General features: G+C 49.3%; 2 long non-coding RNA genes across 2 annotated transcripts; both read right to left on the bottom strand.

Annotated features, from left to right (window-relative positions):
• Positions 1-4,927: 4,927 nt before the first annotated feature.
• On the bottom strand, positions 4,928-10,410 carry LOC139803523 (uncharacterized). The gene is made up of 2 exons (XR_011729036.1): positions 9,517-10,410; positions 4,928-5,526 (listed from the first exon to the last, which is right to left on the bottom strand). It is a non-coding gene; the product is annotated as an uncharacterized lncRNA (long non-coding RNA).
• Positions 10,411-17,263: 6,853 nt separating this feature from the next.
• Positions 17,264-18,230, bottom strand: LOC139803651 (uncharacterized). The gene is made up of 4 exons (XR_011729095.1): positions 18,116-18,230; positions 17,923-18,018; positions 17,522-17,660; positions 17,264-17,391 (listed from the first exon to the last, which is right to left on the bottom strand). It is a non-coding gene; the product is annotated as an uncharacterized lncRNA (long non-coding RNA).
• Between the last annotated feature and the right edge of the window lie 39 nt (positions 18,231-18,269).

Here is an 18,269-nt window from a genome sequence, read left to right on the forward strand (position 1 = left end):
GCAAAAGTCAAAGCAAAAGGCACACGCTGAGATATTGTCCCCAACAACAGGCAGCCCACTGTGATGTCCATCTCCTGCTTCTTTACCCATCTGCCTGCCACCTCTTTGGGGTGCCAAAACAAGGTTAGGAGGGCACCTGAAAAAAACCACAAACCACAAGGGATGCTCATGACCAACCAATAATACAACACCTGGGAAGTAACTGCTCCTCCAGCCCACGAGCCTTTGCTCACCTTGCCGCAGCCACCTCCGGTGTCCGTACCCCACTTCGCTCGCCGCTTCCACCTTCAAAATGACAACAAACCATAATGCGGTCAAGCAGCCAAAGGAGGCACCTTCCCACCAACTGCACACCCTGACCAACCTTTGGATGGCAGCCTCCTCTCCTCTTCCATCTGTTTCTTGATGGTCATTGACACGTGGGATCTGAAAAACAGGATTATGCAAATCACTGGGAAGCTGCTCAGCACAGAGTCAGTCAGTTAACGGCGCTTCCCATGGCCCCTGATCCTACGCAGCAGGCAGGGCAGCTCCAAGCCAAACACTCACAGGCACAGACTGACCCGAGACACAGCCACGTGAGTCACAAGACATGACCTCAAGATCAAACTCGCAGCAAGAAGAGGGACTCTGGAACCCAAGACTTTTGGGCAACAAGACCTACAGCGATGCGTCTGCAAAGCGAGGGAATGAAGCGGCGGGTGCCCGAGAAGCCGCCTTCAAGACCTGAGGACGCAAGGATGCGGGGAATGAGTCCCCCTCAGGGAACCTGGGTGGGCAGAGATCGGATGACAACGCAATTGAGAATGACATTGCAGAAGGCAACCATCAAGAACCTTCCAAGTCAGAGACCGATCTGCAATTTTGACTCGTCGTGTGGAATAACACGCTGCTGATTAGCACCGTGCTGATCAGGAAAGGCTTTCCAGGGAGGATGCCCAAGATGCGGGACTTGCTCTGTGAGGACACAGAGGACCATCAAGGCCTCAGGAAGCTCTAAGACAACAAGGACTGACAACATAAAACACACAACCCCACACACCGAGGCTGGAGCTGCCCTGCCCACGCTGGAATCATACTGGAAAGCAACCTGTTCCCTTCGCCCACCCAAAGGGGGCTGCTCCCAGACAACCCTTTCCCCTACACTAACTTCAAAACACCACCTGCAGTTCCCAACCTCGACTCCTCTACTCAGCCCCTCCCACCCACCCCTGGGCCCTCAACTTATCTTTCAGAGAACTGGCACTCCAAAGCCACGGTTAGACCGGAAAAAAAAAAACAGGAGCAGCTCAGGATAATCCTCAACTCGCTAGGTTCCCCTTCACCACCTGCATTTAAAAAAATAGAAAAATAAATTATAAAATCAATCACACCACAAGACCAAAAAAACGAACCAAAAAACCCCCCCCACACACACATAACCACTGTCGCCATAAACCACAACACCAAAACACCTACCAGAATATTCAGCAATAAGTCCAACATCGGCCAGCCCCATTCCCTTCCAAATGTCCCAGCTTCGCAGAAGAGCCCTGCGGGGTCCCACTCACCCACGCTTTCCAGAGTTGGATGCTGCAGGCGTCGTCATTCAGGGCACCTAAAAGGTGCCAAACTATTGTTGTGCTTGAGAGAAGACACTAGGTCCATGACCCCTGCACTACCACCTCACCTCCAATGCTCATTCAATTCCAGGAACTTGCTAGCATCGTGCCAGGGAGGGACAGGCTCCCATGAACCACCCAAAGGGCACCGCTTCTGGACAGCTCGCTCCCCTACAGTAACTTTAAAACCCGAGCCGGCGATTGCTAACCTTGACCCCTCTACACAGACCCTCCCCAACCATCCTCCCTTTCTCTTACCTTTCAAACGGCTGGGGCTCTGAAGCACTGGACAGCAAAGCAACCCGCATCGGCTGACGGGGATCTTCCCAAAACCACAAAGTTCCTCCTCAGCATCTGCAATAACAAACAGCAACGCCAGCAGAAAAGGACATCGGCTAAATAACCAACTTCTTCCACAAGCTCCTCATAACCCCCAACTTGCCCTGCTCACCTTCTCCTTCCACACATTATGGCCACCATCGCTCCTGGCACCTGAAGTACCAGGAGACACAAAACTACTGTTCTGCTTGCGAGATCGAGCCTCCTCGTTACCATCCCGTCTTACCCCCAGCAGTCTTTCGCCTCCAAAGGTGGCACGCGCAGCGCCTGCAAAAACAAAAGGAAACACTTAACTGAGTCGACACAAAATCTCTGGATGAGGCAGCCCGCAACCATCTCACCTTCTCTGACCGCTCCTCAACGCGTGGTTTTGTGTGGCACCCGCAAAAGTCAAAGGAAAATCACATGCCGAGATACTGCCTAAAACGACAGGCAGCCCACTGTGACATCCACCTCCCGCTTGCTCCTTTACCTTGGCCCCTCACCCATCTGCCTGCCAGGCTTGTGGGGTGCCAAGATGAGGTTCGGAGGGCACCCAGAAAACACAAAAAACAGGGGATGCCAATGCCTTCCACGGCAATACAACACCTGAGAATTAACTGCTCCTGCAGCCCGCCAACCTTCGCTCTATGGAATGATGCTCAACACACGGACAATTCCACTGAGACTCTTCCAAGGGCCCTTGACACTACAATGTGGGCAGGGCAGCTCCAAACCAAACTCTTAATGCTGAGGCCAACCCAATACAGAACGTTGCAAACCACAAGACTCGACCTCAAGAAGAAACTCACAGGAAGATGAATGATTCCAGAATCCAAGACAGCTGGGCTGGAAGACATCCAGGGATGCAAGAGTGACACGTGGAGGCTCCACTGTGGGCCCTATAGCGTTAAAGGGCACCGCCTTTTACAAAAAGCTACTTTCTAAGCTTAGTTGACAGGTAAATGAGAAGCCTGGATTCAAGACCTAAGGATACAGGGAACCAGTCCCAGTCAAAGAAAATCCACAATTAGAGATGCTGATGCAGTTAGGAAGAACATGTCAGAAGACAACCTTTGAGAAAGCTACGATACACAAGGCTGTTCCATGTTGTGAATTTGTTATGCAAGACAAAGCATTACTGAATGTGTTGATAAGGTGTTTCAGAGCCTAGGGATGGTGCCCAAGGTGCAAGACTTGCTCTGTGAGCACAACAAGGACATCAAGGCCATAGAAAGCTCTAAGACAACAAAGACAAACAGCAGAAACTACACACCACCACACACAAAGGCTGGAGCTGCCCTGCCCATGTTTGCATCGTGTCGGAATCTAACCTGGCCCCTTCACCTGACCAAAGGGGGCTGCTCCTGGACAGCCCTCTCCCCTACACTAACTTCCAAACCCCTCCCTGCAATTCTCATCTTTCCCCCTCCCTGCACAGCCCTTCCCCACACCTGGTTCCACTTATTTTTGAGAGGGCTGGGCACCTGAAGCCATGGTCAACAAGGAAAGCCACATCAGGGGGCTGGGATGTTCCTGTAGCCACAGGGTTCCTCTTCATCACGTGCCACGAAAAAATTCCAACCAACAGTATCACCAGCAAGTCCCATACCAGTAGCACTAACCTCTTTTAGAGCACTGAACTCCTCCAAAGAGCCCCTGGGCGTTCCACTTACCCTCTCATTCCAGAGCTGAACACTGCAGGCATTACCACTTAGGGAACCAAAAAATACCAAGACAGAGCAAACAACGACTGCACCAGCCAAAAGCCCCCAGCCCTCCTCCTGCCACCCAGTAGGGCTCCAAGCACAACAAAACCCCCAAGCAAACTGAGCGCTTAAGTAGAGGTGGAGGCTTATACACCCCACCCCACTGCCCTCCCCACAGTCCCTTGGGAAAGCCCCCTCATCAACCTGACTGCCCACACCTGGGCTACTCCAGCCCCAGCTGGAGCCATTCAGAGAACATCATCCCCTGCTCCGGCCACAGCTGGGAGCTCTGTCCCCAGGGGCTGCCAACACCTCCTGGGGCACTCTGAAGGCAGGAAAATGTTCATTTAGACTCCTCAGAAATCCCAGCAGAGCTGGGGACAAGGCTCAGAGCCTGAGCTGAGCCAGAAAAAGGGAGAAAAGGAAAGAGAATGAGAGAGAAAAGGGGGGGGGGGGGGGGGGGATGCCCTCCTGGCTACCATCCCGGCTCACCCCAAATGCCCATCCAGTTCCCACAGGACCTTGGCACCGTTGGGGCAGAGCCAACCCTGAAGGGTGGGGGATGGATCCCAAATGGGAGGGCGGGGCAAAGCACGGAGGGGGTGGAGTCACAGTTGGTGCGGGGCAAAGGCAAGGGGGTGGAGACATGTGGGGGGGGCAGGGCCACACTCAGGGGGCTGTGACAAGCATGAGGTGGGCGGAGAGATGCATGGGGGCGTGGTCAGGCTCAGAGGCACCTCGCAGAGCAGGGGAAGGAGCCTAACACAGGGGTGTGGTCGAGCTCAGGGGCGTGGCCACCCACAGGGCAGGCAGAGCCACCCACAGGATTGTGGCCCAGATCAGGGGGGCAGAGCCACTGCACCCCAGGGGGCGGAGACACTCGGGTGAGCACAGGACAAGTACAAGGAGCCCGGGACCAAGACACAACACAGGCAGAGGCGCAGAGACATGCATGGGTGACAGGGACAAGACTAGAAGGGGCATGCGGACATGATGCAGCTGGGACGGTGCATCGCATGGAGGCTGGGGAGGGACAGCTAAATTATTTTGATATCGTTGAAACACAAAAAAATTCACTTCCCATCTTACACATCTCCGATCTCCGGTTAACTCCTCTGTCCTATTTTTCATTTGCATACCCACACAGATATTGGAGTCACATCTGGTTTTGGTTAGTTTTATTTTTTATTTTCTTTCTCTTTTACATTTCTTCCTCTACAACACGAGTTTTTCCTTCATCGTGTTTTCAAGTGTTTTTCAATTAGGACATGATGGAAGACATGAAGGAACGGACCCCAGTTGCTGTGCACAAACAGAATCGTTTATTGTGTGGCTCGCAAGACTTATATAGTATCCCAATATCTATTGATTGACCTACAATTTACACCTCAAAGTGGTCTTTCTACTAACATAAAACCTTATCTACCCATCCCCACCGGAGGCACCGGGTACCAGGACATAAAATCGTCCAGGTGTTAAATTCCTTAAGTTATTTACAGCTCTTTGTTCTTCTTCAGGCTCAGTAAGTGCCAGAGAATCTGCAGCACTCCTCTTTCCCATGCAGGCCTGCTCCTCTGCTGTTCTCCTACAAGGACACAAGTTTATTTTTTGTATATGTTAAAGATATTTTTACTTAGATTTATCCTTCAAAATCCACTGCGTAGTACAAAACCTGGACGACATAGCCTGGCCCTGGGAAAAGGGCAGTGATGTCACCAGGCATAAAGCGATGATGTCATAGGAAGGGGTCAACAAGTGTACCTGATGAAATCTATGGGGCAGAGGTGCATCTATGGGGCACGCAGGCAGTTGCGGGTCATGCTCACTGGAGCCTGGAGTAGTCACTGGTCAAGCAGGCCAGGCCCCCTTGAAAGCTGCGGGGCAGCAGCCCCACAAATCTAACTCCAGTTCGAGGGGACAGAAAAAACAGTCAGGGATCCCCCTCTGTCCCACAGTGATCCACAAATAACCCCAACACAGCCTCACGAGTGCCCCCCAGCCCCAGAACCCCACAGAGCCTAAGTGTCCTTCAGCCCATGTCTCACCCCACAGAGACCCCCAAGTACCCCCCAGCTCCACACTGCACCGTAGTCACCCCCCCCACTACCTAAGGGTCACCTCCTGCCCCACAGCAATTCCCAAGTGCCCCACCTCGACCCTCCATCATTTTAGGATCCCTCTCTCCTAGTGTCCCACAGACTACCCATTCCCCAAAGCACCCCCAAGCACAACCACCAGCCAGGGGTCTTTCCCTGCCCCACAGCACTTCCCAAGTCCCTTTCCTCCCACACACACTTGAGGGTCTCTCCCAGTGCCCCCCAGTATAAACCAGTACCTCATAGTGCCACTTTAGCCCCTCCCGATGCCCCACCCCTCTCCCAGTACAACCCATTAGCAAGAAGAACTAGGGAAGGTGGAAGGGGAAATGGAGAAAATTGAAGGAAATTGGGAGCGACTGGGAAGAACTACAACACACAGGGCCCTCACTAACCCTGGGGGATAGCCGGAAGAAACTACCAAACTGAGGGAATCGGGAGGGGTTGGGAAAGGTGAGGACTGAGGGGAAACTGGATGGGACTGCAAGATAGGCTGCAAGTAAATGGGATGGGGCAGCTTGGGGGGACCTATGGGGCACTGGGGGTCCACATGGAGCAGGTGGAGACCACTACAGGGTTAGGGTTAGGGTTAGCTGGCAGTCCCTATGGGTCACTGCAGATCCTCGTGGGGCAGGTGGGCATCACTATAAGGATCTGGGGTGTAGTATGGAGTAACTAGGGGGCACTGGAGTTCCTACATGGCACTGAGAAGGCCCCTATAGAGTATTCAAGGGTCCCTATGGAGCAGGTAGACAGTACAACTGGTATTAGGGTCCCTATGGGGCAGTTAGGATGCCCTCTGGGCCACTCAGGTCTCTGTGGGACAGGTAGGTGGCCATATGGGCCACTCAGGTCTTGGTGGCACTGAGGGCTCTATAGGGCACTAGGATCCCCTATCGGGCAACTATGTGGCTCAATAGGGCATTCAGTGGTTGCTAAAGGGCTGTTCGGGGCCCTCATAGGGCAATGCAGGTGCCTGTGGGGCAGGTACAGAGCACTATGGGGCAATGAGAACCGCATAGGAAACTTAGGTAGCCCTATGGGGTGCTTGGAGGTTTTAAGGGCACTTCTAACGGAAGGTGACAGTGGCCCAGTGTGGCACTGTGGCTCACGATAGGTTTGTTGGGTGTTCCTTCTGGGGCAGTTAGGAGGCACTATGGGGCACTGAGGGCTCCATAAGGCACTGGTGGGACCCTGTGGGCCAGATAAAAAGCACTATGGTTCACTGAGGTTTCCTACAAGGAAAGAAGGGGGCTCTATGGGGCACTGGTAATCACTGTGGGGCAGCTGGAAGTGCCTATGAGACAATTAGCAGGGCCTGTAAGGCATATAGGGCAGTTAGAGGGCACTATCAGGCAGTGGAGGGTAGTATGTAGTAGCTGAAGAGCCCTACGTGACATTTGAGGCTCCTATGGGGCTTTTCAGGACCTTGTGGAACAAAAAAGGCCCTGTAGGACAATAAGTGGGACACCACAGCCAGGTAGAGAGCTCGAGGGGGAATTAAGAGTCCCTATGGGGCTATGAGAGCGCTCTTCAGGATAATTATGGGTTGCTATGGAGTAGTTGGGGGGTGTTATAGGACACTTAGGGGCTCTACTGCACAGTCAAGAGGAGCTATAGGAAAGCGGAGGTCTCTATGGAGCAATGCATGTCCTTATGAAATGGTTTGGAGTCCATGTGGGACAGGTGGGTGGCTCTGTGGGGTAGTCAGGAGGCCCTACGGGGCACTTGTGTTTCATCACGGGGCATCCTGTAGTAGTATCGGGTATGCGGGGGATTCTATGGGGCAACAGCAGATGCCTTTGGGGGACTATTTGGAGCCTCATGGAGCACTGGAGGCCCAGTGGGTTCACAGGCCCCATCAGGAACTTGTGGGCCCTGTGAGGCCTGTGACAACCCTACTGGCCCTGGTAGAAGCCCTCTGGGGAGCTGAGAGTCTCCATGAAGTATCAGGGGGCCCATAGGGGGCAGTAAGGAGGCCCCATGGGGCACTGGGAGACTTACAGGGTAGGTGGGGAGCCCTGCTGGGTATTTAACTTGCCCTGTGGGGCAGTGGGACCCTGGTAAAGCACTTGAGAACAGCCCATTTGGGGCAGAGATAGAGTGCTATGGGGTGTTATGAGGCATTATAGGACAGCTGGAGGGTCCTACGGGGCAATGGGGGGCCCAATGGAGCATTTAGGGGTTGTTATGTGGTAGCTGAGGGGTGCTATGGGGCACTTAAGATTCCTATGGGACAGGTGCAGGGTGCTAAAGGGCGTCTAGGACACCCTATGAGTCAGTCTGAGGTCTCTATAGGGCAGTAGGAGTCCGTATGGGAGAGATGGAGGGAGCTATGGATCAGCTGGGATAGAGTGCGGGTCCCAAAGGGTTTTTGTGGGACTCTATGTAGCTCTCTGGGGGCCCTAGTAAAATATTGGGAGCAGTATCTATGCGACACTAGAGAGGCCTTATGGGGCACATTCAAGGCACAAAACAGGAAGTTACAAGGCCCCATGTGGCCTTAGGAGTCATTATGGAGCAGCTAAAAGGCACAATAGGGCAACGGAAGGCCCTACGAGGACAAGTTGGGGGACTACGGGGCAGCTGAGGGGCTTCTGCGGAGCGGCTGTGGTGCTCTATGGGGCAACTGGACATCTCTGTAGGGCAGACTGAGGTATTATGAGGAAGCTGAGATGCACAATGGTACACAGGGGAGTCTGCGTGGTGAACTATGGGGCAGCAGAGATGCCCAGTGGGGCAATTAGGCTATAAGGCACTGGGGGGCCCTTGTGGGGCTGACTGGGGGACTACAGAGCAGCTGACATGCCCAATGGGAAGCTGAGGGGGCCATGTGGAGCAGTTAAAATGCCCTATGAGGCACTGGGGGTCTGTGTGGGGCAAGTTAGGGGACAATGAGGAAGCTGAGGGGCACGTGTGGGACAGTTAGGATGCAATATGGGGCACTGGGGGTCTGTGTGGAGCAGGTTAGGGGACTAGAGGGGATCGGAGGGGCCCATGTGGGACAGCTAAAATGCCCTATGGGGCACTGGAGGGCCCTTACAGGACTGAGTGGGGGACTATGGGACAGCCGAGATGCCCCATGGGTCACTGGGAGTCTGTGTGGGAAACTATGGAGCAGGTGAGATACCCTATAGGGTACAGGGATGGCTTGAAAGGAGGGGGCATGCTGCGTTGCTGCATGCTTGTATGCACAACCCCATGTTTGAGACTGATCAGAATTACAAGGACACCCTGTCCTTGACGCTGGATTAAGAGGAGGCACGAAGAAAAAAACAAATGGCTCCCACCCCTGCACCAATAGGATTTGCTTTTGCTGCGTGTGAACAGCACCGGGTGACCAGTAGTAGGTAGTTTTGGAGTGCGGTGGAGGGGGCGTGGACAGCTGAAACCATATAGAAACCGTTTTTGTACTCAATAAACTTGAAGCATCGATCATACCTCTGTGAGGACTCATCTTTGACTTCACGCCGAACCCCTAAGGTCACCCCCCCCCTCCCCGTCCCCCCTACACTATGGGGCTCTGAGGATCTCTGTGGGGCAGGCTGAGAGATCCTGGGGCAGCTGAGATGCCCAATGGGGCACTGGGGGGTCCTTTTGGGGCTGACTAGGGGACGATGAGAAAGTTGTGATGCCCTACTGGGCACTGGGGGTGTGGGGGGGGCAGTTTGGGAGACTGTAAGGCAGCTGAAATGCCCAATGGGGAGGTGACCGTGGGTCAGGTGTGGGTCCCCACTTGTCCCTGGGGGTCGGAGTCTATCCCATCTGCCCCAAACTCCACTCCTCCAGTACCTGTTCCACCTGGGGTCCATGGCAGGGACGATCTCCCATCACCTCGGCACCTCCCTCTGCCGCCGCAAGCCACGCCCACTGCTGTGCAGACACGACCCTCTCATGGGCACAGGTCCGCCTCCTTCTTTGTGCACATACGCCCAAGTGCAAAGGCCCCGCCCCCTCTAGGGTGTGGACACGGCCCCTGTGTGACACAGCCCGTGCCTACAGGTCTCATGCACACACCCCTTTGTGTAAAACCCTCACCCCCTCCAAGGAGACACACCCCAAGACATGTCAACCACGCCCTCTTGTTATGTGCGGGCACCCCCTCTGGTGCAAAAAACCCACCACTGCCCCCTTGGGGTGTGCACACTCCCCCTTTGGGTTAAGCCCTGCTCTCCTATGAGTAGGCACACCCACTCTACTCAAAACACCACCCCCTTTGGGCACGCACATGCCCCTATGTGATCAAAACCCCTCCTTCCTTTGGGTGTGGACACACCCCTTTCCTGTAAAACCCCACCTTCTTAGGAATAAACGCTCCGTGTGATAAAATCCCCACCCTCTTTGGGTAGAGTCCCGCCCTCCTGAGTGAACACATCCCCTCTAATCGAACCCACACCTTCTTTGGGTATGAACACGCCCCCCATATGATGCAAACCCCACCCCCTTTGGCTGTGGAAACGCCCCTTTTCTGTTAAGCCCTGCCCTTTGGGGATGGACACACAGCCCATTTTCGAAACCCAACCTACTTATGGTGTGGACACACCTCACTTGGGTATAACCCCGTCCTCCTGAGATTGGACACACCCTCCGTGTGATGGCAAACCCCGCCCTCTTTAGCTGTGGAAACGCCTACTTTGGTTGTGGACACACACCCCCCCTTTGCATTAAGCCACACCCTCCAGGGAAGAAACACTCCACGTGTGATCATAGAATCATAGAATCATAGAACTAGCCGGGTTGGAAGGGATCTCAGAGATCATCAAGTCCAACCCTTGACCCACCGGTGCGGTTGCTAGACCATGGTGGCACTGAGTGCCCCATCCAGTCTCTTTTTAAATGTCTCCAGGGACGGAGAATCTACCACCTCACCGGGCAGTCCATTCCACTGCCTGATGCATTGCCTGATGCAAGCCCCATCCCCTTGGGTGTGGACACGCCCCTTTTGTGTTAAGCCCTGCCTTCCTGAACACGGACACACACCCCATGTGGTACAAACCCACCCACTGGGTGTGGACGCACCCCCTTTTTTTATAGCCCTGCCCTTATATGAGCCCTTATGACCTTTGTCTCTAATTTTAAAATAATAATTGGAGGGGGAGGGGAAGTCTACCCAATTTAAATTGAAAATTATTCAGAAGCCATAGAGTCATGCACCGGCTACCACAAGAACAAAACAATCTTTCCTACATACAGGAATCTGGCTTCTATGCAGAACTCAGCATCAGTATCTACACAGTATCTCAAGAGCCTCGGGGCTACAGGAAGCCTTGTTACCCCCATTCTGACAATGCTTTTCAAATAATATATTTAACAAAGCACTTAGTATTTTATGAAAGGAGATAAAGAAGAAAACAGCTAAAACAAATGTTTCATGTGATGACAAGCACATATACTGGACAAAAACAGTAACAGTCACCCAGGAAAGATGATAGCGACTTGAAACATGAATGAAATCATTTGTCCTCTGTTCCACCACAAATAGCCCTGGTTGGACTATCCAGACATACACATCTTTGTCCTTGTTAAAATATGGGTATGGAAAACAAGCATGAAAGACCGACTGGATTAAATCTACAGAAGAATGAGTGACTGAAGTGAGTTTTGTTCAAAACTAAAATCACCGTTCTCTTCTATGAAGTCTCACATTTGTCCTTCCTGTATTCGTTTTACATCATTAGCTGCACCCAGTTGATTTTAGAATTTCCATAAAAGCTAAAAGCATGTGCTTACAGAAGAATGTTGAAGAAGCCAGAGAGCCATTTAGGGAAGTGAGGACACAGAAAGCTTGAAACAGCTGAGGCAATATGAGGCAATTCTTTTTTTCCCTCTTTCACACTAAAGTAGAGGCTTGGCACACTTAAAATTTCTGGTATTACACCAGTAACTCATTTCACAGTTCATGAGGAAGAAATGACTGTTAAAACAAGCTAGTTTCTCAAAAACAGCTCTATGTATGAAACTACAGGAAATTTCCTAAACATTTTTGTACAGTAACACATGCACAGCTGTGCTATTATGAGCAACCTGAACACAGGGAGGGACAAGAAAATGAATATTTATGTTTACTTTAATACACAAGGCTTAGACAACAGCTTTCAGATGAAAACAAACTACAGGTTAAGAAGCCCTGCTGATTTCATGGCTTCTCAGAATGCTGAGTGTTTCTGCAGAAAAAAAAATGCAGAATCACCTGCAATAATCAGTGTTGTTAATAGCAACAACAGTAGTTCAAAAACTCTGTAGGGTATTTGCTATCAGTGACCTGTTTCTTCCCTGTGTGACCATCAAGGCAAGTCAGTGGTTTATTCTGAACAGAAATGATGAACTATTGTACTACCATTTATTACAAGGTTATTTGCTATAAAAATTTCCAAAGAGAAACATTATTACAATATTTTTACCCTAAGTTAAGTGATTAATAGGTCACAAAAGGTCTGACAGTTTCCCCAGCTATACAACAGGAATACTATTCACTACAGATTATCAGCTTCAATAAATAAATAAATAAATAAATAAAAGCTGGTAGTGTCATGGATGTTCTTGTTATGAAATTCTTATGCTTTAGGGATACAATATGAATAAAATCAAAGCTGTATTATCTGCAAATAAGAACACGTTACTTACTCTTGTCCCTTCCCCTCTTTCAGTTTGAAGTGGCTTCAAACTTCCGAAAATTCTGTCCAAAATACTAAGTTGAACCTGAACCTGTCTCACAGTTACAAATGATAGCAGCCACCTTTTCTTACAATGAAAAGCACTTGCCTTCTTGTACAGCCAGAGAAGTTTCATTTGCCTAATCCATTAAAAGAAACAAACAAAGCAGCTCCTTTAGTGTTTTAATGCTTAAGTCTGCAATGAGACTCACTTAACTCTCTAAATTAATGCAAACACAGGCTGAACTATTGCCTTGGAATAATCCTCAGAGAGCCCCTTGAAAGGGAAAGACTCAAAGATTTGGTTTACTTCGGGAACTAAATGGATTATGCATTATTTTAGCCATAGTCATGAATTCCAAATTGAAGAGGTGTTTTACTACTGGAGGAACTTAAAACAAGTACAGGATGGCCTCAAAAGTTTTGCAAGATGCCACACTGTTGGCCAAAAGTGTCTTCAGTCTGATTTGATTGAGAAGTCCTGTGACTGTGGCTAAAGATGAGCTAGAGAGGCGGCCCTTAAGAACAGTGCTAGACTCTGCAGAACGGGTTGGGCTAGTTCAGGTTAATGCTATGCCAGTGACCAAAGGGAAAACCTTCTCAAAACCATGATACAGTGTTTGTAGCCCAGTAGACTGTGGGCATGACCTGTTCCCTGGAACTTGCAGATTGCAAAGAATTTTCTCTTGGAGACAGCGTCAGAAACAATTATCCATTATGGAATATACAATTAACTCCTAAATATCAAGTTAAAGCCTTTCTAAACCTGTAAGTGCCTGTCTGAATGCCTCTGCTGCAAGGAAACAGAATAAGGAAAGGGACAGAGATGTAAGGTAAAGCTGTAGGGAGCACCCAGGAGAAAAGTGACTGCAAGTGTGACATGAGGTGTGGACGGTAACCACGGCTTCTGGGAGATGCATCCTCTACTCCCCACTAGCTGCCACCCCTGACAGGAGGGTGTATCCTGCTTGCCAAGAGTAACAACTCTTGGGACTTCCAACACCCTGACACACACAAAAAAGACAACATCTTGCTGATTTCCTAGCAGCCTCAGCAGTTTCCTACTTGGAAGCCCAAGTTCTCGCTGGTCCACTGCCAAAGGAGCTGGCAAATTGTGGAATATTACCTAAAACATTCTAGTCTGGCACAGCAACAGTGTATATCAATACATGTTTTCCTGATGAAAGAAGAAAATATCTAGCTATGAGCCAAAGGATCTTTGGAGAGAGATGCAAACACTCAGTTGCAGGTGAAGTACCGCTTTAAATTCTGAGGACAAATTCAGCATTGCCATAATACTAATGCTATTTTTCTAGTGGTACTGTTCTTATAGCCATAAAGGAAAAAACCCAAACATCTGTAGGTGCTTGATAGGCCAGTAGATGTAACTGGAAAACATGGAAAAGCTACGGGTGTCTGAGATTTCCTGAACTAGATCTTGCTAATTCTACATTAGAGCACATGTTGGATTTCAGTACAGGAACTGAAATACAGTATTTATACATATGGTGATGACGCTGATGTAATTTTTAACTCACCATCTCATCACTTTTTCTGCTTAGTTTGCTCTTTAGTTCTCTTAAACTTTCATATCCTTTGTCCCAAATCTTTTCTCTTTCATATTCATATCCCTGCCAGCCCTCTCCAGGCTAGGAATTCCCCTAATACCTTCTTACATTTCCTCAAACTTCATTCTCCCCTTCCTTATTTCTACATTTCTTGCACTCTAATGAATACCAAACTATCATTCAGGGTCATAATGTGCAATTTTCCTTTTCCCCTTAGCTGCACTCCTGCCTAACTTTCCATCTTTATTTTATCTATTTCTTTTTTGTCTCAAATGTATGATTTTTTTCACCTTCCTTTTCATTACCTGTTGTGCTGCTTCATGCCAATTCCTAATCTCCTTAATTCTGCTCCTTAGTACTTCACATTTGTTTGGCTTCTCTCAAGTAACAATGCTCTTTTCCATCTTAAACAATTGATTCTGCTCACCTTTCCATTTATTTCAGTATTATCCTTCTGATTATCAGCTCACAAAGCATGCTGTTTACAAGTCACTCTCCAGTTCAATTCATACACTCCAATTCTATCCTTCCTTATTATGGAGTCCATCCATCAGAATACTGTGCAGATAAATCAGGAAATACTAAAACTCACTGTCACAGTTTTATTGACAGTGTATTGTTCCTGCTGCATTGTGCTGAACTGCTTTTCCTTTATATCAAAAAGTATACAGAAGGACACACAACATGCTGAAACTATGGTATCAGCATGAAAAGAGACTGAAAAGTCTGAAATTATGTAATCTGGACAATTATCACATCATAAGACACAATATTAGAGAGGAACACAATGCGCTGAACAGTAAAGTGAAGCAAAGCCATATGTACTTTTTAACCGTGATAGTATAAGAACTAATGAATCCTAAATGAAGAAAGGAAATGCTTAAAACATTATGTACACAATTCACAATGTATAACTCATTGCTCTAAGGTACAAAAAAACCCAGTAAACTCTAACTGATTCTAAAAAGAAGGAAGCTTTTCTCTGTACAAGAAAAAGATGCGGTTATTTTCAGGTCACTTACATTACGTCATTCTTTCAGGGAACAAGTACCTTTAACCTTCACAAGATAACAGAAAAAGACTGCTGTGGGGCTTCCTGGTGATTCCTCTGAACTATAGAATATTCTGCAATACTAGGCAGAAACAGTGCTTACATTCCTGTTTCTATGCTCAAACATTCTATCACCTCCTTGAAATGAGCAGTTCTGAAGATGAACGTGACATCAAGAAGTCTGCAGTCATGTTAGCCAGGAACTTGGTAATCCTTTACCATGGGACACAATGCGAAGTTTATTCATTGTGGATAACTGTCACAGAAATTAAGCCCTAGCAATGCAAGCGAGACTGAATCAACACTGGACAAAGAACACTTAGTTTCCCTACTACAGCAGCATATGGTTCAGTAACTATCACCAAGAGCAGGGGGAAAACTGTCACTCTCACAGCTTTGGTACCAAAACAAATTCCCCAAAGACAGCTCAGCTACACACATATATATTACCCTTGACAAATGTGCATTCAGCTCACCTTAAATCTCCAATGGAAACAATAATTAATCTTTGTAACACCAACTGGAGGGTCTATCTGACTACCATTTTTCGCTGACAAGACTTTTTATTATTCACTTCAGTGTCTTCAAAGACCAAAGCATTTAACACCATGACTCCTCAACTGCCTTTTTACTGTAATCACTGTTCACCTTTTTTTAAAAATCATCTTATCTCTGCAACTGCCTCTGGTTTAGATTAATCCAGCTTGATCCTTTAAAATTTTTAAGCTCTCTGTTTTCTGCATTCTTGACGTTATCCAGCTGAGGTTAGCCCAAGGCTAACACAGTACTTCAGCAGAAGTCTCACTAACAAAAGAGAGTATTTCACAAACATCAAAGCTCCAAGGCAGCTTCTAATGGTGCTTCAGTCACTATGACTTTCTAGTTTAACAGTGATGCACTGAAACAATGCAGCATTTGTTTTCTTACAAGTTACTCAGCTGACTAAAGGAAATCTTGTGTAATCAGTGTTTCCAACGATTGCTTGTTGCAAATCAGTCTGTACGACAGCTTCTGCTTCTTACTTCTTCTCCAATAGTGTATTGATATGTCACAGAAAAAAAAAAATTAGATGGGTTTGACTGACTTCAAAGCAACTCCATGCTAGCTTTTATCATCCTCTGGATGCTAACAAGTCCATCTCCTGCTTCTTTACCCATCTGCCTGCCACCTCTTTGGGGTGCCAAAACAAGGTTAGGAGGGCACCTGAAAAAAACCACAAACCACAAGGGATGCTCATGACCAACCAATAATACAACACCTGGGAAGTAACTGCTCCTCCAGCCCACGAGCCTTTGCTCACCTTGCCGCAGCCACCTCCGGTGTCCGTACCCCACTTCGCTCGCCGCTTCCACCTTCAAAATGACAACAAACCATAATGCGGTCAAGCAGCCAAAGGAGGCACCTTCCCACCAACTGCACACCCTGACCAACCTTTGGATGGCAGCCTCCTCTCCTCTTCCATCTGTTTCTTGATGGTCATTGACACGTGGGATCTGAAAAACAGGATTATGCAAATCACTGGGAAGCTGCTCAGCACAGAGTCAGTCAGTTAACGGCGCTTCCCATGGCCCCTGATCCTACGCAGCAGGCAGGGCAGCTCCAAGCCAAACACTCACAGGCACAGACTGACCTGAGACACAGCCACGTGAGTCACAAGACATGACCTCAAGATCAAACTCGCAGCAAGAAGAGGGACTCTGGAACCCAAGACTTTTGGGCAACAAGACCTACAGCGATGCGTCTGCAAAGCGAGGGAATGAAGCGGCGGGTGCCCGAGAAGCCGCCTTCAAGACCTGAGGACGCAAGGATGCGGGGAATGAGTCCCCCTCAGGGAACCTGGGTGGGCAGAGATCGGATGACAACGCAATTGAGAATGACATTGCAGAAGGCAACCATCAAGAACCTTCCAAGTCAGAGACCGATCTGCAATTTTGACTCGTCGTGTGGAATAACACGCTGCTGATTAGCACCGTGCTGATCAGGAAAGGCTTTCCAGGGAGGATGCCCAAGATGCGGGACTTGCTCTGTGAGGACACAGAGGACCATCAAGGCCTCAGGAAGCTCTAAGACAACAAGGACTGACAACATAAAACACACAACCCCACACACCGAGGCTGGAGCTGCCCTGCCCACGCTGGAATCATACTGGAAAGCAACCTGTTCCCTTCGCCCACCCAAAGGGGGCTGCTCCCAGACAACCCTTTCCCCTACACTAACTTCAAAACACCACCTGCAGTTCCCAACCTCGACTCCTCTACTCAGCCCCTCCCACCCACCCCTGGGCCCTCAACTTATCTTTCAGAGAACTGGCACTCCAAAGCCACGGTTAGACCGGAAAAAAAAAAACAGGAGCAGCTCAGGATAATCCTCAACTCGCTAGGTTCCCCTTCACCACCTGCATTTAAAAAAATAGAAAAATAAATTATAAAATCAATCACACCACAAGACCAAAAAAACGAACCAAAAAACCCCCCCCACACACACATAACCACTGTCGCCATAAACCACAACACCAAAACACCTACCAGAATATTCAGCAATAAGTCCAACATCGGCCAGCCCCATTCCCTTCCAAATGTCCCAGCTTCGCAGAAGAGCCCTGCGGGGTCCCACTCACCCACGCTTTCCAGAGTTGGATGCTGCAGGCGTCGTCATTCAGGGCACCTAAAAGGTGCCAAACTATTGTTGTGCTTGAGAGAAGACACTAGGTCCATGACCCCTGCACTACCACCTCACCTCCAATGCTCATTCAATTCCAGGAACTTGCTAGCATCGTGCCAGGGAGGGACAGGCTCCCATGAACCACCCAAAGGGCACCGCTTCTGGACAGCTCGCTCCCCTACAGTAACTTTAAAACCCGAGCCGGCGATTGCTAACCTTGACCCCTCTACACAGACCCTCCCCAACCATCCTCCCTTTCTCTTACCTTTCAAACGGCTGGGGCTCTGAAGCACTGGACAGCAAAGCAACCCGCATCGGCTGACGGGGATCTTCCCAAAACCACAAAGTTCCTCCTCAGCATCTGCAATAACAAACAGCAACGCCAGCAGAAAAGGACATCGACTAAATAACCAACTTCTTCCACAAGCTCCTCATAACCCCCAACTTGCCCTGCTCACCTTCTCCTTCCACACGTTATGGCCACCATCGCTTCTGGCACCTGAAATACCAGGAGACACAAAATTCCTGTTCTGCTTGCGAGATCGAGCCTCCTCGTTACCATCCCATCTCACCTCCAGCTTTCTTCCCCCTCCCAAAGGTGGCACGTGCAGC

This window comes from Heliangelus exortis, chromosome 16, assembly GCF_036169615.1.
Source record: "Heliangelus exortis chromosome 16, bHelExo1.hap1, whole genome shotgun sequence".
Taxonomy (NCBI): domain Eukaryota; kingdom Metazoa; phylum Chordata; class Aves; order Apodiformes; family Trochilidae; genus Heliangelus; species Heliangelus exortis.